The sequence below is a fragment of the Uranotaenia lowii genome, chromosome 3, assembly GCF_029784155.1.
Source record: "Uranotaenia lowii strain MFRU-FL chromosome 3, ASM2978415v1, whole genome shotgun sequence".
NCBI classification, from domain to species: domain Eukaryota; kingdom Metazoa; phylum Arthropoda; class Insecta; order Diptera; family Culicidae; genus Uranotaenia; species Uranotaenia lowii.
In genome coordinates this window covers 19,324,382-19,343,501 of record NC_073693.1, presented here as the reverse complement: position 1 = coordinate 19,343,501, position 19,120 = coordinate 19,324,382, and the positions used below count along the sequence as shown (strand labels likewise).

Genomic DNA, 19,120 nt, shown 5'->3' with positions numbered 1-19,120 from the left:
AGTGTTGCCAACCATTTCGGGCTAAGACAGTCGAATAAGAATTACATTTTCTTTGAGCATTTTGGTTCAGGTTATTCTAATTAAGAATCACCTGCCATTGCTAGAGAATTAATGACAGGTACAATTAAATGATTGGAAATTCAGAGATCAGTTTCAGGACCTTCTATAAATATGACACATTAGACTAAGTCGATTTGGGGTGATTTTTTAATTTCTCGAACCCTGAAGTCTAAAAAGCTTCGTTTTGGTTTAAAACTAATCCATAATTTTTAGCAGAATTTTGAAGTAACGTCTACATGAGTGAATTTGAACTTTTAGGTTTGTATGGGAAAATTGAATATTTGGTACTGAAAAATCAAAACAAAAATCAATAATTTTTGTTTCTTCTGAGGAACCAAGCCTGCTAATGATTGTTGTGTCAATTTATAAATTCTCTAAAGAAAATTTTCCACTGACAACTTTGTCGAAGGCCATAACTCACTGAATTGGTGCTTTGCAAGGTGTTGTATGAGTACTTTTCATGCAATAATCCGCGAGGCATCAACAGTGATGTCAACTAAATTTATTGTTTTTTCAATGCCAAAAGACATACCCCTGTTTAACAACTAATACCAAAACAAAAATGATGTTGATTTTCCAGTATAAAATATTTAATTTTTCAATACAATCCTAAAAATTCAAATTTACACATGTAAACGTTACTTCAAAATTCTGCACAAAATCATGGATGAGTTTTGAACCAAAATTAAGCGTTTTACACCCCAGGGTTTCAGAAATTCAAAAATGCCCTCAAATCGACTATGTCTATTTAATGACACATTCCACTATTTAAATCTGTTCAATCATAAAAGCAAAGCACAGACTCAAGTATATTGAAGATGGGTAAGATGATCCCCAAGTTGATACTCTTTGAGTGGTTGATGTTACTTTTAGCTAGTAAACATTTCAGCTTATAGGGCTTCTAGTTCACTGTACTAGTTGCAAAACAAAAAGGGACAATTCGTTCATATGCTTGGGAGAGCTTTCTTAGAGTCGCTTCAGCACTATATATTTTTAAGAAAGTTTCGAAAAAAGACTCAAAAACACACAACATTGAAATATACGCCAAGACATGTGTTTTGAGAAAAACCACACCACAAAATTAAATTTTATTTTAAATCACTGTTATTTCTCGCGTGCGCTTTCATTACGTAGGATGAAACCAAATGCAAACAAATATTGAATACTAAAAAAATACAAAACCAACATAAACAAATCGAAACTTCTTTGATGTCTGTACAACACATTCTAGATGTGGAATATAAATTTAAAAGTTTATTTTCTAGCATTTGCAGTTGTTTTCGGTGAACCCTTAAGACGTTTCATAAGACACGACAGAAAAGAGGTTGCCCTTTTTCAATCCCGAATTGATTGATCTTTTTGTTCGAGATGCAATTTGAGAGAGGGAAAAATCTTTTCAAATGAAAACATACAAAAATTCTCTGGAATAAATAAGGCAAAAAAAAATACTGATAACACACTCATCAAGAAGCTATTCATCTTATTTTAACAATCAAATTTAACCATACTTAACTCGAAAAAAATTAAATGAGGATCATATTCTCGGATGTAAAATAGATAGTTGAACACGTTTACGGGAATAACACGATTATTTTACAATTGGCTCCTTCGCCCTTGTTCTTTGAATTATAAGTATTCTCTTTGAAGACTGAATATTTTGATGCAGCAACCCAGCAAATTGCATTAGAAATGATAGCTCAAATCGTTAACAATGTTAATACGAATCGCAATTCCTACCAAATAAGTAAACGATCGTAAAAATCGTTACTTAAAGTGGGTTTAAATCGGATATGACTAATAGTCCGCCATGTTTGCAAATTTGTTCTCTGCGCAAGATTCAAGTGAGAAAATAACCTTGTTGTTCTCTCTGAAATCAGCAGTGCAACCAGATCGCTAAAAATCAGATGGTTCATTTGGGAAAATTGTCCAATGAGAGAAGCAGCAAATATTGTCGCTGGAAACGATTTGCATGCATTGAGAGCAAAACCTGAGCCATCTCGCATACTTTAAGGATGTACGAATAAGGTGTTGAATAGAATCGCTCAAGCCAAAAGCTGAAAATATGAATGTAGGTAAATACCGTTTTTTCGAGTTTTATGCGATAATTCTATACTGTGAAAATATATGAATCGTATAACAAAGTTTGTTGCGAAATATACCTACAAAAATGTTTGCTGGGAACATGCAACAGCTAATTTCCGTAAGTTTGTTGGAATTCCGTAAGTTGGATTTTTTTTTTCCTTTTTCACGGGATTTTAATTTTTTTTCCGTAAGTTGGAACTTACTAGAATTTGCTTCGCAATTTCAAGCTCAAACTTTAAGATTAGTTAAATCAAGATGGAAATTTTCGAATACTACATCTAATATGCTTAAAAACATTGTAAATTTCCTTTGATGAACTATGTAAGTTAAAATTATTTACAATTTCAGTTGGTAAAAAGCAGCAAGTATGCAAAGAGTTTTACTTTTAAGTATCTGAGACAGGGGTGAAAAAATTTTTTTTTTAAGGAAAACAAAATAACACTATGAGGAGAAGAATTTCTCTCGCTTGTAAGATTTTTTTTGGTAAGTTAATCCGGAATTGAATCAAAACCATAGAATAAGAAGAAATTTTTGTTCTTTCTTACCGAGAAAATATGAATTAATTTCGATGAATGAACCCATCAGAATTTCATTGTTTCAAAAATTTTCAACTATATTTTCTGTAAATATCGACAAAAATAAGTTTTTCGCGAATATTTCGCTTAAATAAAGAGCTCAGACAATTTAGATTGCTTTTGAGTCAAAAGTTTTGACATATATTTTGTGTAGCTTTGAAATAAATTTAATTAATAAAAAAAAATGTAGATGGTTAGCATGTTACAAAAACTAAAATCACAGGCCCACAGAAAGATCAAAATCAAAACTTAAATTCAAAATCCACCTTGGGTATTCCGATCCCGAATTCAGGTTCAGCATTCGAACAAGGATCTGGGATCGATCTTTTCAACTGAGAAAATTGGTACTAATCCTAAAAGGTGAGCTTAATTTCTATAATGAACCCTTCAGTAACAAAATATGAAATTCGCTTTCATCGATGGTTGAAATCTTTGTATTTGTTTATGAGTCTTGTAAATAAAACTTATTTGGTTTGAGAATAAAATAAATTTTTTAAGAGAGCCTTCAATTAAAAAAAAAAACTTATTCTGTAGATACTAAAATCAAACAGACCCAACCTTCCAAACTCTTTTGCAAATTCAAATATTTCAACCTTTGATAAAAATAAATCAAATTAAAAAAAAGTAAGAGATACAAAAAGTTCGGATCAGATTTGTTTGATGCAAACTGGAACTATGGCTTTTTAAAAAACTGCAATATTAAAAATGTTGAAACAGTTTAGAATTTTTTGAAGATTTTCTAGGTGAAGATCAGATACATGTTCTTTTTACAGAACATATTTTTCATAAAGAATCAATTCCATAATGAAAATCCTGTGGATGATTTTTTTTTAAATATAATGTGGTTTTTTTTCACTAAACAAAACTTAGAAAATTAAATTGTGTGAACAAACTAATTTAGATTAAAAATTTGAAATCTGGAAAGCGAAATGACTAGAAAATTTTTAAGTTCATGATCTCTAGAATTTTTAAACAATTTTATGTTGACTGTAAAACTCACTTATAAGCTAAATCTTTTTCTGAATTTTAATCTGAATTCTGAAACTGATTTTTTTTTTAAATTGAACTGTGAATCTATTTCCGAAATTCTATACGATTTCTTAAATGTACAAAAACTGCGATTTCCGAATCTTAATTCCAGATCAGAATTTTATGACCCAAGTTTTAAAGCCCTCATTCATAAATCTATTATTTAAATTCTGTAGTTTTTGTTTAAAATAAATTGATTATTAATTTTTTTTGATCTGTATTGTGAATCTGTATTAAAATATCAATTTCAAATGATGACCTGAATCTGGGTTTCCTATTTTTGATCGCCATTTAGAAGCGTTGAATGTTTGAATTTTGTATTGAGTTGAGTATTCGAATATAAAACAATTTTTTTCTTTTTTCATATTCGGACAACTATTATCAAAATATAGAAAATGCATATGACTTTAGAAAAACATGATTCAAATTTAATATGAAATGCTAAACCAAATTTGAACAAGGATTTCAAAGCAGCTTTTCATTTTTAACTTCTAATGATTATTCAAACTGAAAAACAAGAATCCTAACTGGATACAGAATCCGAAATACGAAAATAGAAATACAACTAGGGTTTGGAACCTTTTTTTGAACCAGAAACGTTTATGCATCTTTGAATCGATATTGGAGATCGATATTTTTTTAAAGCTCGAACAATCCTTATTCGAAACCATAATTGAAAATACAGATTTGGAATTCAATTTATGAATTAATTCAAAATTCATGGTCCAAATTCAAGTTTATAGCATCAAAATTTAGATTTAGAATTCATAGTTGAGATTTTACATTCTGATTCAGAATACAGAATTTGAATAGAGAATTAAGATTCGGAAAAACGCTTTCACCCTCCTTAAAACTCCGCTCAGCGATAATATTTTTTTTGTAATTGGTCAATGTGGTAGAACCAAGAAAGAATTCCGTTTAGAATTATCCTAGATACTTAAAATTAGTAACTTTCTCTACAGAAATGTTGGATAGTTTGAGATCACATTAAAGTTCATTCTATTTCTCGGGAGCTTGAAAAATCATGTACTTTTTTTTAAACAAGATTGAGAGTTAGGAGGTTGGCCGAAAAATATTGATGAAGAACTTTTAAATCTTTTTCCATTTTGGTTACAACAACATTAGGACAGTTTTCCAGATTGAATAATGATTTATCATCAGAAAGTAGGCGAAATATACCACGCAACGGTAATTTACTGAGATCATTGATGAACAGTAAGAACAGTAAGGGTCCTACATTGCTGCCTTGTGGGGCACCATCTTCCAAGCTTTCTAGAGAGCTCATTGCCTCCCCAAGGAAAACAAATTGTTTCCTGTCAGCAAATAAGATCGTTGGCTATGAATCTTATGCCATAACACTCCAATTTTTGTAGTTATATTTCATGGTTAAGAGTGTCGAAAGCCTTCTTAAGTTCAAGAAATAGCCATCTCACGATTTTCTTGGCATCTATTTTTTTTATTACAGAATTCAACAATTCACATATGGCTGCAAGCGCACTTGATCCAGATTTAAACCTGTATTGAAGGTTGTAGAAAACATTGTTTTCGTAAAAAAAAGCTATCCTAAAATATTACTAAAGATACTCAAAGTTGAAATGGAACGATAGTTATTTACATCGGATGTGTCTCTAGACTTCAAAATTGGAATAAGCTGTTTCGAGACAATCTGGGTAGACTCCTGTTTCTAAAATCTTGTTGAAGCACTCCGAGAGAGTTTTTTGCATATTATACAGAAGGATGATTTAGTACATGTGACGAAATATTGTCAGGAACACTACTTTTTTTTTCTATTTTTCAACGATTCGATGACTATAGTGACTCGTTCACAGACTCAGGCCTTAAAAACAAAGAATTAGGAACTCGTTCGACATGCCTGTACTGCCGTTCTACGCAAGAATGTCCCATGTGAATTTTGGGTCATTTTCACTTTTTTGCTGGAAACGGTCTCTTTTAGTGTTAACTTTCGAATAAAAACACAAACAAGTATACTTTGTTCTGAACTTATACGAAATTTTCATCAAGGTGGTTGTCTCTATGTTGATAGTTCTACGCAAGAATGTCACACTAGAGAAAATTCTATGAAAAATGCAAATTTTATCAAAAAATTGTCTTAAGATGAGTTCAAACTGTTGAATTTAATGTTATTCACTGAAAAGAACACTAAAACAGAGGGCAGAGAAGGAGCGAGAAGCCTTGAGTGTTTTATTCAGAGAAATTTTCACTAAACACTTTTCGGTAGGCACTACTTACAAGATCCATACTCAACTATACATTTTTATAAACAAAGAGGAACGTATTTCTCAAACTACGGTTTAGCATGAGTTTTTGGCAAAAAAATAAACTACGCAAGCTTTTAAAATGATAGAAAAATTGTAGCCGTGTGACAGTTTTTCGTAGAACTAGCATCGGCATGCGTTCTGATTCTACGCAAAAGTGTCACACGGAGCATTTTTGGCTCTATTTTGCTGTTTTTTTGTAGGAAATGTAATTTTTTTGGCAGAAAACATTGTAAAATGATTAACTTGAACTGTTCACTACGAAAAAACTGTCGGTGAATTTTAAGTTTGAGAGAAAAATTGGAAATATAGCTGATATTTCAATCGCGTTTTTCTCGTTTGCACGTTTTTCCACATGGGACAATCTTGCTTAGAACGGCAGTGTAGGTATTGAAAGTTCAGTCTACGGTTATGTTGTTTGCGAGAGATTTCCCGATATGTACTAATAAAATATTTGTTGAAAGTCAAACATACTTCATATTGCTTTTCTTTAAAGGAGTAACCAGTGCTGAGGTTAATTTCAGTTTCGACCTGTGATCTTCCGAGTATTGAGTTGATATTTTCCATAATTTCGAATCTGGAGAATTGCATGCTGCATCATTGCACAACACCTATAAATCAAGTAATTTTTTATTGAAAAATTCAATAAAATCCAGAATACAAAAGGTGAAATAAATCCCATCTTCTACAACTTGTTTTTTGGTCTTGTAATCTTTTGATAAGGTACACCGGGGTAAGTGGGGACGGTGGCTATTAAAACAATACTGTCAACTATTTTTTCAAACTTTTAATGCAGAATGTTAAATTTACTTGTAATCTATCCAATAACTGTAAAAGAGATACGGTCCTGACAATAACGGATGTTTACGGTGACTTTTCGTTAATTTTCTATTTTTAACTACGATGTGGAGTTGATGTGCATCGTTTTCAATCGCGAATTTCTCGTAAACTCTACATGGAAACAATCCTTACATTAGAAACAACCAGTTAGGAAAAGAAACGGCGATTAAAAATTAAGAAAAAAGAGTTTATTTTCAAAAATCTAAAATGTTGTCTCCAAACCCTACCTGGGGTAAGTGGGGACGGCTTTATACATACTTGATGTTTAGATATTTTTTCAATTTTCTCTCCTTCCTTCAATACATTTTAACTTTATTTAGCATTCGAACTATGAAAAGTAGGGAAAAGTACTTGTGTTTTCTGGAATAAGCATATATTTTCGATAAAATCGGATCTCGTGGGTTGCAACATAAATTACACACAATTATCACTACCATGAACTTTTTTCAAAATTACCCCGGTGTACCTTATTTGTATTTTTTTTTCAAATTTACGTGAAAAACTTCAAACTTTATTTATTCCCCCCTTCGGGTTTTTTGGAAATTTCGAAGGGGGGGGGGGGGGGAAAGGGGGGTAACAAAAGGAGAAATTGATATTTGTTTCAGCCTTATTACCTTTCATTTTTTACGACTTTTTGCACTTTTTTTTCAACAGGATGAGAGCGATCTAGAATTCAGTTCTAAAGTTTAGTCATTCAGTTGCAGAAATGAGATTAAGGATTCAAATTCAGAATTCAGTTGAAGAATTTAAAATTTAAATTTGAGTTTCAAAACACATTTCAGAATTTAGATAGTCGGCTTGTAAAATCAGAAATCAGATTCAGATGTTAAAATGTTAATAAGAGTCAGAATTAAAATTTCAAAATCCCTTTTTCAGAATCGCAACAAGCAGTCAGATCTAGAATTAAATCCCCAGATTTAGAATTTTACTCAAAAATCAAAAAAAAAAATAATTTTTACTTCCCTAAATTAGGAGAAAATTTAATGATATAATTACCTAAATGAATGCAAATTCTTCAAAAAAAAATCTTACCTTATTTATAAACGACAGAAATTTGTTAATTCTACCTAGTGTGGTAAATGAAGATATTCCAGCTAATCGATTTCTGCTTCTTCACTTTAAACTAACATAGGTTAATGCACAATCACTGTATTTTTGCGATTTTCGTTTTCTATTCGGTTCCAGCAGATTGTTCCTACTGTTTAATCTGCTCTCGAAAATAATTAAACTCCTTCTGTTTTATTTACCTCCTCAGACCGCGGGCCAATTAAATGGTTTTCTTGTGTTGTTGCTGCGGCACATTCACGATCATCGAGAGATTAATCACAATGCACAATTCAGTTGCTGCTGCGCTCTTTCACTTTTTTTTCCACTAAACCGCTTTAATTTTTCCTTGATTTCATCGGATTTCAATCATCGAACACCCATTTGTAATATTTTTACACCATTCCTCTTTGTTCGCCGTATTCGCCTTTTCTTGTTTGGTCAGAAGAGGGGGAAATGCTTTGGCTTTTCGCATTCATTCAACACCATCGAAATCAAACTTTTCGTTTCGTCTCACTCACACAGCGATAGAAATATTTTCCTGTTTTGTGTATGGACACGCCACGATCGAAATTCACCACAAAATTCTACACCAACAAAAGGGCGATGCAATGACCACCTTCGAATTATTTGCAGGATTTTTGTACAATCCCATTTAGGTACGATGTTATTTGGATCGTATAACTTTGTAATTGGTTTTCGAGGAATAACTAGCTTTCGATTGAAATTTGCGGCATTCCAATCATTTCGAGAAATGCACTCTTTTCAGCATTGATTTACACCAACTCTCGCACACATTGACACCATTGAAAGGCCTTCCGTAATCCCACAACAGGGATTACACTAGAGCTGATTTTGACATTCTTTTTTTCTGGCCTCAAACATCTCACTAAACGCTTGTCAAAAGCTTATCTTTTGTACATTTTTACTCAGATGAAAACACTTTTTCCGCGATTACGTATGTTATCTTCTCGTTAAACATTCTCAACCTCGATAGCTCCCTTTGGAAGTTTCGAAAAATGCAACAATCTTGAAAGGCAATGAAAAATCCAGCCCAGGAATATGTCTGCTTCACGATTTTCTCTGTACACAGAGCACGCACACCATCAATAACAGGGCCAGTCGTTCCGAGCTCTTCACTCCACTTCACTCACTTCACTCAACAATCCAGGGCCCACACGAACCGAAACCGAAGGTGGAAGTGAGAGGGAGCAAAACAAAAACTAGTTTTGATTTGGCCTACGCATACACCCAAAACCGCACACGACCGCACGAGATCCAGAGACCGAGGAGACCGAGACAGGCCAAGAGCCAAGAGGGCCACCACACACGGGAGCACAAACAACGTACACGGTACTCGGAACTACGAAAAAGAGAAAGAACGTCCAAGCTCAACCAAAGCTCACTGCAAACTAACGGATCCGGTAGTGCGGATTTCTCTCGTGGCGGCCCCCTTGCCAACCATGGGAAAGTTGAATGGGTTTTTTGGCTGGCAACGCTGCCGCGCTCGGGAGAGAGAAGAAACGAAAACTGGAAATCTCTCGCTCTCGGGGACTTTTCGCTCTACAAATTTGAGAATTTGTTAGCATGATTCATAAATTTTATTTACCTTGTTTAATTTTTATTATCGTAACAGACTGAACAATTCCTTTTATCATGGTCACAATTGGAGTTAAACCACTAGTAATGTGTAATGTGAAAACTAAAAGAAAGCGTTAAACCAATAATGGTCATCCGACAGCATTTAATATTAAGGTATATTTGATCGATAAAACCGCAGAGGTTTCGTTAAAAAAAGGTATCAATCCTAATTTATCCCGTTGGAAAAAAAAACATAATACAATCATACTTGTTGTTTCAATTATATAGTCGTTTTAACATGACAATGACAAAAATTACAAAAATGACAAAAATCAACAAACATGACAAAAATTTACAAAAATGACAAAAAAAAAAGACGAAAATGACAAAAAAAAACGAAAATGACAAAAATGACTTAATTGACAAGAACGGCAAAACTGACAAAAATGATGCAAATGGCAAAAATGATACAACTGTGATCGATGTTTACTCTTAGGCTCGTACTCACGAACATCGGTTCAGGAAGTAACTGACTTGCAAACTGCACTACAACACATCACAAGCTTTATGTATATTTCGCTTGAAGAAATCATGCTAGCACACGAAGTATGCATTCTTCACTTTGTGATCTGAAATTCTTCTAAAATATGAACTTTTTTAAACCTGTCCTTCAAATATTAGCAAAATATAATTTCTGCTTGTTTTCAAGAATAATAGCATTCAAAGTAAACTCTACAACTCAAATTGAATCACTTGAGGGCAGCCTTTTAATGTGACCGTCTCTGAGAAAAGTTTCTTGATTTTTTTAAAATTTTTACCCTTTTGATGAGAATATCCTCACAGCATCGTTTTTTCAACTCAATGCATTTAAAAGAAAACAATAATTGTTTATTATTCATATCGATTCATAACGATAACGATAAAGGATAACGTTTATAGCTGAATGAAACAAGTTATTTGAAGTATTCTAATGTTTTGAGAGATTTGGACTCGGAGAGCAAGTAAAAGACAATTTTGAGAGCGCTATCTTTTCTCTGGAAACAAACTTCATGAGAGAGTAGCGAGAGACCAAGCGAGAAGATGAGAAAACAATAATAAACCCAGATGGCGAATTTAATAAATGAAGCCTAGGTTTAGGGTAGGGAAAAAAAATCTACGGTTAAAAAAAATGAAGCTTTGTTGGAAAATAACTCAATTATAAGACAACAAAGAAGATAAGCCATATCGAATCTAGAAAGAATTACCTTAATGAGATGGATTACAGATAAAAAGATTAACAAAATTTCAAAAGAATGAGTAAAATAAAAGAAGTTTGAACTTCTATTGAGTAAAAAGCGGTCAAAATGCCAAAAATGACAAATATGACAAATATGACAAAAATAACAAATAATGGCAAAAATGTTATAAAAATGACAAAAATGACAGGAATGAAAAAAAAAGACAAAAATGACAAAATTGACAAAAATGACAAAAATATAAAAAATGGCAAAATGAAAAAATGACAAAAATGACAGAAATTTTAAAAATTACAAAAACTGGCAAAAAAAAATTCAAAATTACAAAAATGTCAAAATGACGAAAATGACAAAAATGACAATAACGACAAAAATGACAAAAATTACAAAATTGACAAAATATCAAAAATAACCAAAATTAAAAAATGACAAAATTGACAAAAAGACAAAAATGACAAAAGTAAAATGACAAAAATTACAAAAATTACAAAATTGACAAAAATGGCAAAAATGTAATAAAAATGACAAAAATGACAGAAATGACAAAAATGACAAAAATGACAAAAATGACAAAAATGACAAAAATGACAAAAATGACAAAAATGACAAAAATGACAAAAATGACAAAAATGACAAAAATGACAAAAATGACAAAAATGACAAAAATGACAAAAATGACAAAAATGACAAAAATGACAAAAATGACAAAAATGACAAAAATGACAAAAATGACAAAAATGACAAAAATGACAAAAATGACAAAAATGACAAAAATGACAAAAATGACAAAAATGACAAAAATGACAAAAATGACAAAAATGACAAAAATGACAAAAATGACAAAAATGACAAAAATGACAAAAATGACAAAAATGACAAAAATGACAAAAATGACAAAAATGACAAAAATGACAAAAATGACAAAAATGACAAAAATGACAAAAATGACAAAAATGACAAAAATGACAAAAATGACAAAAATGACAAAAATGACAAAAATGACAAAAATGACAAAAATGACAAAAATGACAAAAATGACAAAAATGACAAAAATGACAAAAATGACAAAAATGACAAAAATGACAAAAATGACAAAAATGACAAAAATGACAAAAATGACAAAAATGACAAAAATGACAAAAATGACAAAAATGACAAAAATGACAAAAATGACAAAAATGACAAAAATGACAAAAATGACAAAAATGACAAAAATGACAAAAATGACAAAAATGACAAAAATGACAAAAATGACAAAAATGACAAAAATGACAATAATGACAAAAATGACAAAAATGACAAAAATGACAAAAATGACAAAAATGACAAAAATGACAAAAATGACAAAAATGACAAAAATGACAAAAATGACAAAAATGACAAAAATGACAAAAATGACAAAAATGACAAAAATGACAAAAATGACAAAAATGACAAAAATGACAAAAATGACAAAAATGACAAAAATGACAAAAATGACAAAAATGACAAAAATGACAAAAATGACAAAAATGACAAAAATGACAAAAATGACAAAAATGACAAAAATGACAAAAATGACAAAAATGACAAAAATGACAAAAATGACAAAAATGACAAAAATGACAAAAACGACAAAAACTGACAAAAATGACAAAAATGACAAAAATGACAAAAATGACAAAAATGACAAAAATGACAAAAATGACAAAAATGACAGAAATGACAGAAATGACAGAAATGACAGAAATAACAAAATAACAAAAATGACAAAAATGACAAAAATGACAAAAATGACAAAAATGACAAAAATGACAAAAATGACAAAAATGACAAAAATGACAAAAATGACAAAAATGACAAAAATGACAAAAATGACAAAAATGACAAAAATGACAAAAATGACAAAAATGACAAAATGACAAAAATGACAAAAATGACAAAAATGACAAAAATGACAACAATGACAAAAATGACAAAAATGACAAAAATGACAAAAATGACAAAAATGACAAAAATGACAAAAATGACAAAAATGACAAAAATGACAAAATGACAAAAATGACAAAAATGACAAAAATGACAAAAATGACAAAATGACAAAAATGACAAAAATGACAAAAATGACAAAAATGACAAAATGACAAAAATGACAAAAATGACAAAAATGACAAAAATGACAAAAATGACAAAAATGACAAAAATGACAAAAATGACAAAAATGACAAAATGACAAAAATGACAAAAATGACAAAAATGACAAAATGACAAAAATGACAAAAATGACAAAAATGACAAAAATGACAAAAATGACAAAAATGACAAAAATGACAAAAATGACAAAAATGACAAAAATGACAAAAATGACAAAAATGACAAAAATGACAAAAATGACAAAAATGACAAAAATGACAAAAATGACAAAAATGACAAAAATGACAAAAATGACAAAAATGACAAAAATGACAAAAATGACAAAAATGACAAAAATGACAAAAATGACAAAAATGACAAAAATGACAAAAATGACAAAAATGACAAAAATGACAAAAATGACAAAAATGACAAAAATGACAAAAATGACAAAAATGACAAAAATGACAAAAATGACAAAAATGACAAAATGACAAAAATGACAAAAATGACAAAAATGACAAAAATGACAAAAATGACAAAAATGACAAAAATGACAAAAATGACAAAAATGACAAAAATGACAAAAATGACAAAAATGACAAAAATGACAAAAATGACAAAAATGACAAAAATGACAAAAATGACAAAAATGACAAAAATGACAAAAATGACAAAAATGACAAAAATGACAAAAATGACAAAAATGACAAAAATGACAAAAATGACAAAAATGACAAAAATGACAAAAATGACAAAAATGACAAAAATGACAAAAATGACAAAAATGACAAAAATGACAAAAATGACAAAAATGACAAAAATGACAAAAATGACAAAAATGACAAAAATGACAAAAATGACAAAAATGACAAAATGACAAAAATGACAAAAATGACAAAAATGACAAAAATGACAAAAATGACAAAAATGACAAAATTGACAAAAATGACAAAAATGACAAAAATGACAAAAATGAGAAAAATGACAAAAATGACAAAAATGACAAAAATGACAAAAATGACAAAAATGACAAAAATGACAAAAATGACAAAAATGACAAAAATGACAAAAATGACAAAAATGACAAAAATGACAAAAATGACAAAAATGACAAAAATGACAAAAATGACAAAAATGACAAAAATGACAAAAATGACAAAAATGACAAAAATGACAAAAATGACAAAAATGACAAAAATGACAAAAATGACAAAAATGGCAAAAATGACAAAAATAACATAAATGACTAAACTGACAAAAATGAAAAAAATTACAAAAATGACAGAAATGACAAAAATGACAATAAAGAAAATAATGAAAAAAATGACAAAAATAACAAAAATGACCAAATTAACAAAAATGAAAACATGACAAAAATGATAAAAATGACAAAAATGAATTTCATTTTTGTCATTTTTATCATTTTTTTCATTTGTGTCATTTTTGTCGTTTTTTTCTTTTTTGTCATTTTTATCATTTTTGTCATGTTTTCAATTATGTTATTTTTGTCATTGTTTTCATTGTTGTCATTGTTGTCATTTTTGTTATTTTTGTCATTTTTGTCGTTTTTGTCATTTTTGTCATTTTTGTCATTTTTGTCATTTTTGTCATTTTCGTCATTTTCGTCATTTTCGTCATTTTCGTCATTTTCGTCATTTTTGTCATTTTTGTCATTTTTGTCATTTTTGTCATTTTTGTCATTTTTGTCATTTTTGTCATTTTTGTCATTTTTGTCATTTTTGTCATTTTTGTCATTTTTGTCATTTTTGTCATTTTTGTCATTTTTGTCATTTTTGTCATTTTTGTCATTTTTGTCATTTTTGTCATTTTTGTCATTTTTGTCATTTTTGTCATTTTTGTCATTTTTGTCATTTTTGTCATTTTTGTCATTTTTGTCATTTTTGTCATTTTTGTCATTTTTGTCATTTTTGTCATTTTTGTCATTTTTGTCATTTTTGTCATTTTTGTCATTTTTGTCATTTTTGTCATTTTTGTCATTTTTGTCATTTTGGTCATTTTTGTCATTTTTGTAATTTTTGTAATTTTTGTAATTTTTGTCATTTTTGTCATTTTTGTCATTTTTGTAACTTTTGATTTTTGTAATTCTTGTCATTTTGTCATTTTTGTCATTTTTGTCATTTTTGTCATTTTTGTCATTTTTGTCATTTTTGTCATTTTTGTCATTTTTGTCATTTTTGTCATTTTTATCATTTTTGTCATTTTTGTCATTATTTTCATTTTTGTCATTTTTGTCATTTGTGTAATTTTTTGTCGTTTTTGTCATTTTTGTCATTTTTGTAATTTATGCAATTTTTGTCATTTTGGTGAATTTGGACATTTTTGTCATTTTTGTCAATTAAGCCAATTTTGTGTTTTTTCATTTTGGTTATTTTTTCATATTTGTCATTTATGTCCTTTTTGTCATTTTTATCAATTTTGCTATTTTTGTCATTTTTGTCATCTAGTCGTTTTTTTTTTTCATATATGTCATTTTTTGTCAGTCTCGTTGTTTTGGTCAATTTGAAATTTTTTCTCATTTTTCTCATTTTTGTCATTTTTGTTATTTTTGTAATGTTTGAAATTTTTGTCATTTTTGTACTTTTTGTCATTTTTGTCGTTTTTGTCATTTTCGACATTTTTGTCATTTTTTTCATTTTTGTCATTTTTGTCATTTCTGTCATTTTTGTCATTTTGTCATTTTTGTCATTTTTGTCATTTTTGTCATTTGTGTTATTTGTGTCATTTGTCATTTTTGACTTTTTTGAAATTTTTGACATTTTTGTCATTTTTGTCATTTTTTGTCATTTTTGTCATTCTGGGGAATTTGGACATTTTTGACATGTTTGTCATTTTTGACAATATTGTCATTTTTGTCAATTTAGTCAATTTTGTCATTTTAGTCAATTTTTGTCATTCATGTCATTTTTGTAATATGTATATGTTATTTGTTTCCTTTTTGTAATTTTTGTCATTTTCGTTTTTTTGCTATTTTGAAAAATTTTTAATTTTTATCATTTTCGTCACTTTTGTTCTTTTTTTTTTGTCATTTTTAAAAATTTTGTAAATTTAGTCAATTCTGTAATTTTTGTCATTTTTATCAATTCGTCATTTTGTCATTTTTGTCATTTTGTGATTTTGTCATTTCTTCAATTTGTTATTTTGTTATTTTTGTAATTTTTGTCATTTTATAAATGCTTCTTATTTTTGTCATTTGTACATTGTTGTCATTTTTTGTAATTTTTGTCATTTTGGTCGTATTAGGGATTTTTGTTATTTAAGTCATTTTTGAAATTTCTATCATTCTTGTAATTTTTTTTTTCTGCATTTATTGCAATTGTTGTATTTTTGTCTTTTTTATCATTTTTGTCGTTTTGTCATTCTAGGATTTTTTCATTTTTTGTCATTTTTATAATTATTGTTATTGTTGTCATTTTGCCATTTTTGTCATTTTTGCCATTTTTATCATTTTTGTCAGTTTTGTCATTTTAGTCCTTTTTGTCTATATTGTTTTTTTTGTCATTTCTGTTATTTACGTCATTTTAGTCTTTTTTGTCAATTTTGCTATTGTTGTAATTTTTGTCATTTTTGTAATTTTTGTCATTTATGTCATTTATGTCATTTTTGTAATTTTTGTTTTAGGTTATTTTTGTGATTTTTGTTTAAGGTTATTTTTGTCATTTTTTTTTCATGTTGGTCATTCTTGCCATTTTTGTCATTTTTGTAATTTTTGAGTTTTTGTGATTTTTGTCGTTTGTGTCATTTTTATCATTTTTGTCTTGTACTTTTTATCTTGTTTGTCATTTTCGAGCTTGAATTCGTTTGTTTCAACTTTTGCATACCCATTAAATTTTAGATCACCCGAACTGTTTTCTTAGCTGTGATAATATTTATCATTCGACGCTTTAATGATCACCCTTGTAGAGTTCATTCCAATTAGATCCGGCAGCAGAACCAACCGAATACTGGAATGCTTTAAACTTTGTTTTGATTCTTAAGTGTTCCTAAAAATATCCTGGAAAATTTTACGGCAGGAAAAATAAAATAAAATAAGAGGGGACCCGAAAATGGACCGCACCCCATTTCATATCGGAACCGAACACGAAACCGAAACCGAAGCAAACGAATTGCTTCTGTCTGTGGATGAATTTAGAAAGAGCGCAGGGAGATGTGTCGCGTCAACTTGGGCGATTGTACCACTTATTTTTTTCTTTTCTCACATTAGGGTGCTGCTTTTTCGGTGCTTCGGTTCCTAGTCTTGTTGTTGACGTTATTATTTTTATTGCTATTGTTGATGGTTTTGGTTTCGGCTTCTGGGTAATCCAATAATGATTGAGTACCCACATACGCGGGCGCTAATGCAATCGGGGTGACCCCACCGTGTCGATTCGAGTATATACGGAGTGCCGAATGAGATGCTCCGGGTGCATTGAACTAACTAGTTCGTACGCGGTAAAGAGGAGTTCGGGACCCTCTCGTTTGCGTTTTTCTTCATCGATTTGATTCCATTCAGCTTTGATGACATATGCTTTTCGGACGGTGGGTGAGTTCTGCTCCGATACGGGAGCTGTGTGTTTTCAATTAACGCCAACCGAAGCTAGGCCGAAGGCAAATCGAAAACAAGCTAAGATAACATCAAATTGAGGGAAGTTATTGATGGATTGCTTTTGACAATGTGTAATTTTGTCGAAGTTTATGTTCCAAGTTCTTTAACAAAAGTTTCATTCTTTGTAAAAATGTGCGTTCTGTTTTAGAGCCTTATGAGTTCTGATTCAGAAACTCATGAGTTCTATACAACGAACTCAATAGGACTACACGGAGAACTCATAAGTTTATTGTGCCATTCTAGTCCAGTCCATTTCCTTGTTCCTTGTCCATTCCTTTGTTCTTGTGCTTATCCTAGTACTAGTCCCAGTTCTTGTCCTGGGCCTGATCCTAGTCTAAGTTCTAGCCATAGTGCTGGATCTTGTCCTAATCTTAGTGACTATAGTTCGAGTCCTAGCAACTCATTAGATCCCCCCCCCCCTAATGAATCATTAAATTAACATTTGGAACAAAATGGACATTATTGACTTCATATCACTCCAGGACACTTTTAGAATTGTGTCATGATGTCAAATCTGGCCAAAATAGCGGAGCTTTGTCGTGCTGCTGCAAGAACGGCAAAAGGCGCTTCTCGAGGCTCTGAGATTTGTAGATTGCGCCATTTACTGTGCCCTTTGTCACGAAAGGCTTACTCCTCAGTCCACAAGAGCAGCTGGCCTGCCAAACGAGATATTTGGAGGAAAACTTCGACATATTCTTCTTCTTAAATTTGCCGTCCACATCGAACTTGCTCTTGCCGGTGGAAAACTCCAACCCCGAAATTTGCTTAAAATCGGCTTTTATATACGTTTCGTCGTCCATCACACAGCAGCCCTATTTTGTCAGCATCTTCTCGTAGAGCTTCCGTGCCCGAGTTTTAGCAGTTGATTGTTGTTGCTTATCGCGGTTTGGGAAGTTCTTTACCTTGTATGTATGTAGTCCAGCTCTCTTCTTTGCATTCTGGAAGTAGCTCTGCGCAATGCCGATCTTTTAAGCCAAATCACGGCTTAAGACGTTGGGATTTACTTTAATCATCCGCTTTACCTTTCCCTCCGTCTTTTTGTTCTCCGGTCCAGGTTTTCTTCCAGCTCCTTTGCCGTGGTCCAACGTCAACCGCTTCTGGAACCGCTTCAACACTCTGGAGACGGTTGAATGGTGAATGTTCAACATTTTTCCCAACTGCCGGTGTGACAGGTCAGGAAATTCCAGGTGTTTGGAAAGAATTTGTTCTCTCGACTCGAATTGGTTCACCTCCATTTTCGTTGAATCAAAAAACACGACTTCGAGTTTGACAGCATGTAAACAATACACTACAATGAAAAAGTGTTCAAAATTTGGTTGATTTTTACCGCATGGTAAAAAGTTATGCCCTGTACTATCATAGGAACTCACGTAAGTTCATGAGGGCATGAATTACTTTGTCAGTTTTTCTTCAGTTCCGAATTAGGACCTTTAAGAATATTGCATTGATCAATGATCCCAGAATCAGAAAGTTTTCTATCCAACGATTGTTTTTCACAAATAACATGTTAGGGAAAATTAACCCTCTTGTACGATTTATGTGAACCAACATTTATTTTGGTACCGGATAAAATTTCCACGGAAAAGTGCGTTATTTACCTTATTTTCATCCACTTTTCAAGTCGAAGGTGAGGTGAGGGTCCCTGCATGACACGTGCATGACACACCGCCGCCGTCCTTC

At 30.7% G+C, this 19,120-nt stretch overlaps 1 protein-coding gene across 1 annotated transcript in view; it reads right to left on the bottom strand.

The window, feature by feature from the left end:
• The window catches only part of LOC129757643 (phosphatidylinositol 4-kinase beta), a 281,978-nt gene extending 272,920 nt beyond the window's left edge, over positions 1-9,058 (bottom strand). The window contains exon 1 of the mRNA XM_055754916.1: positions 7,895-9,058. The gene's annotated coding sequence lies outside the window, so the exon portion shown is untranslated. The remainder of the gene's footprint in view (positions 1-7,894) is intronic.
• Between the last annotated feature and the right edge of the window lie 10,062 nt (positions 9,059-19,120).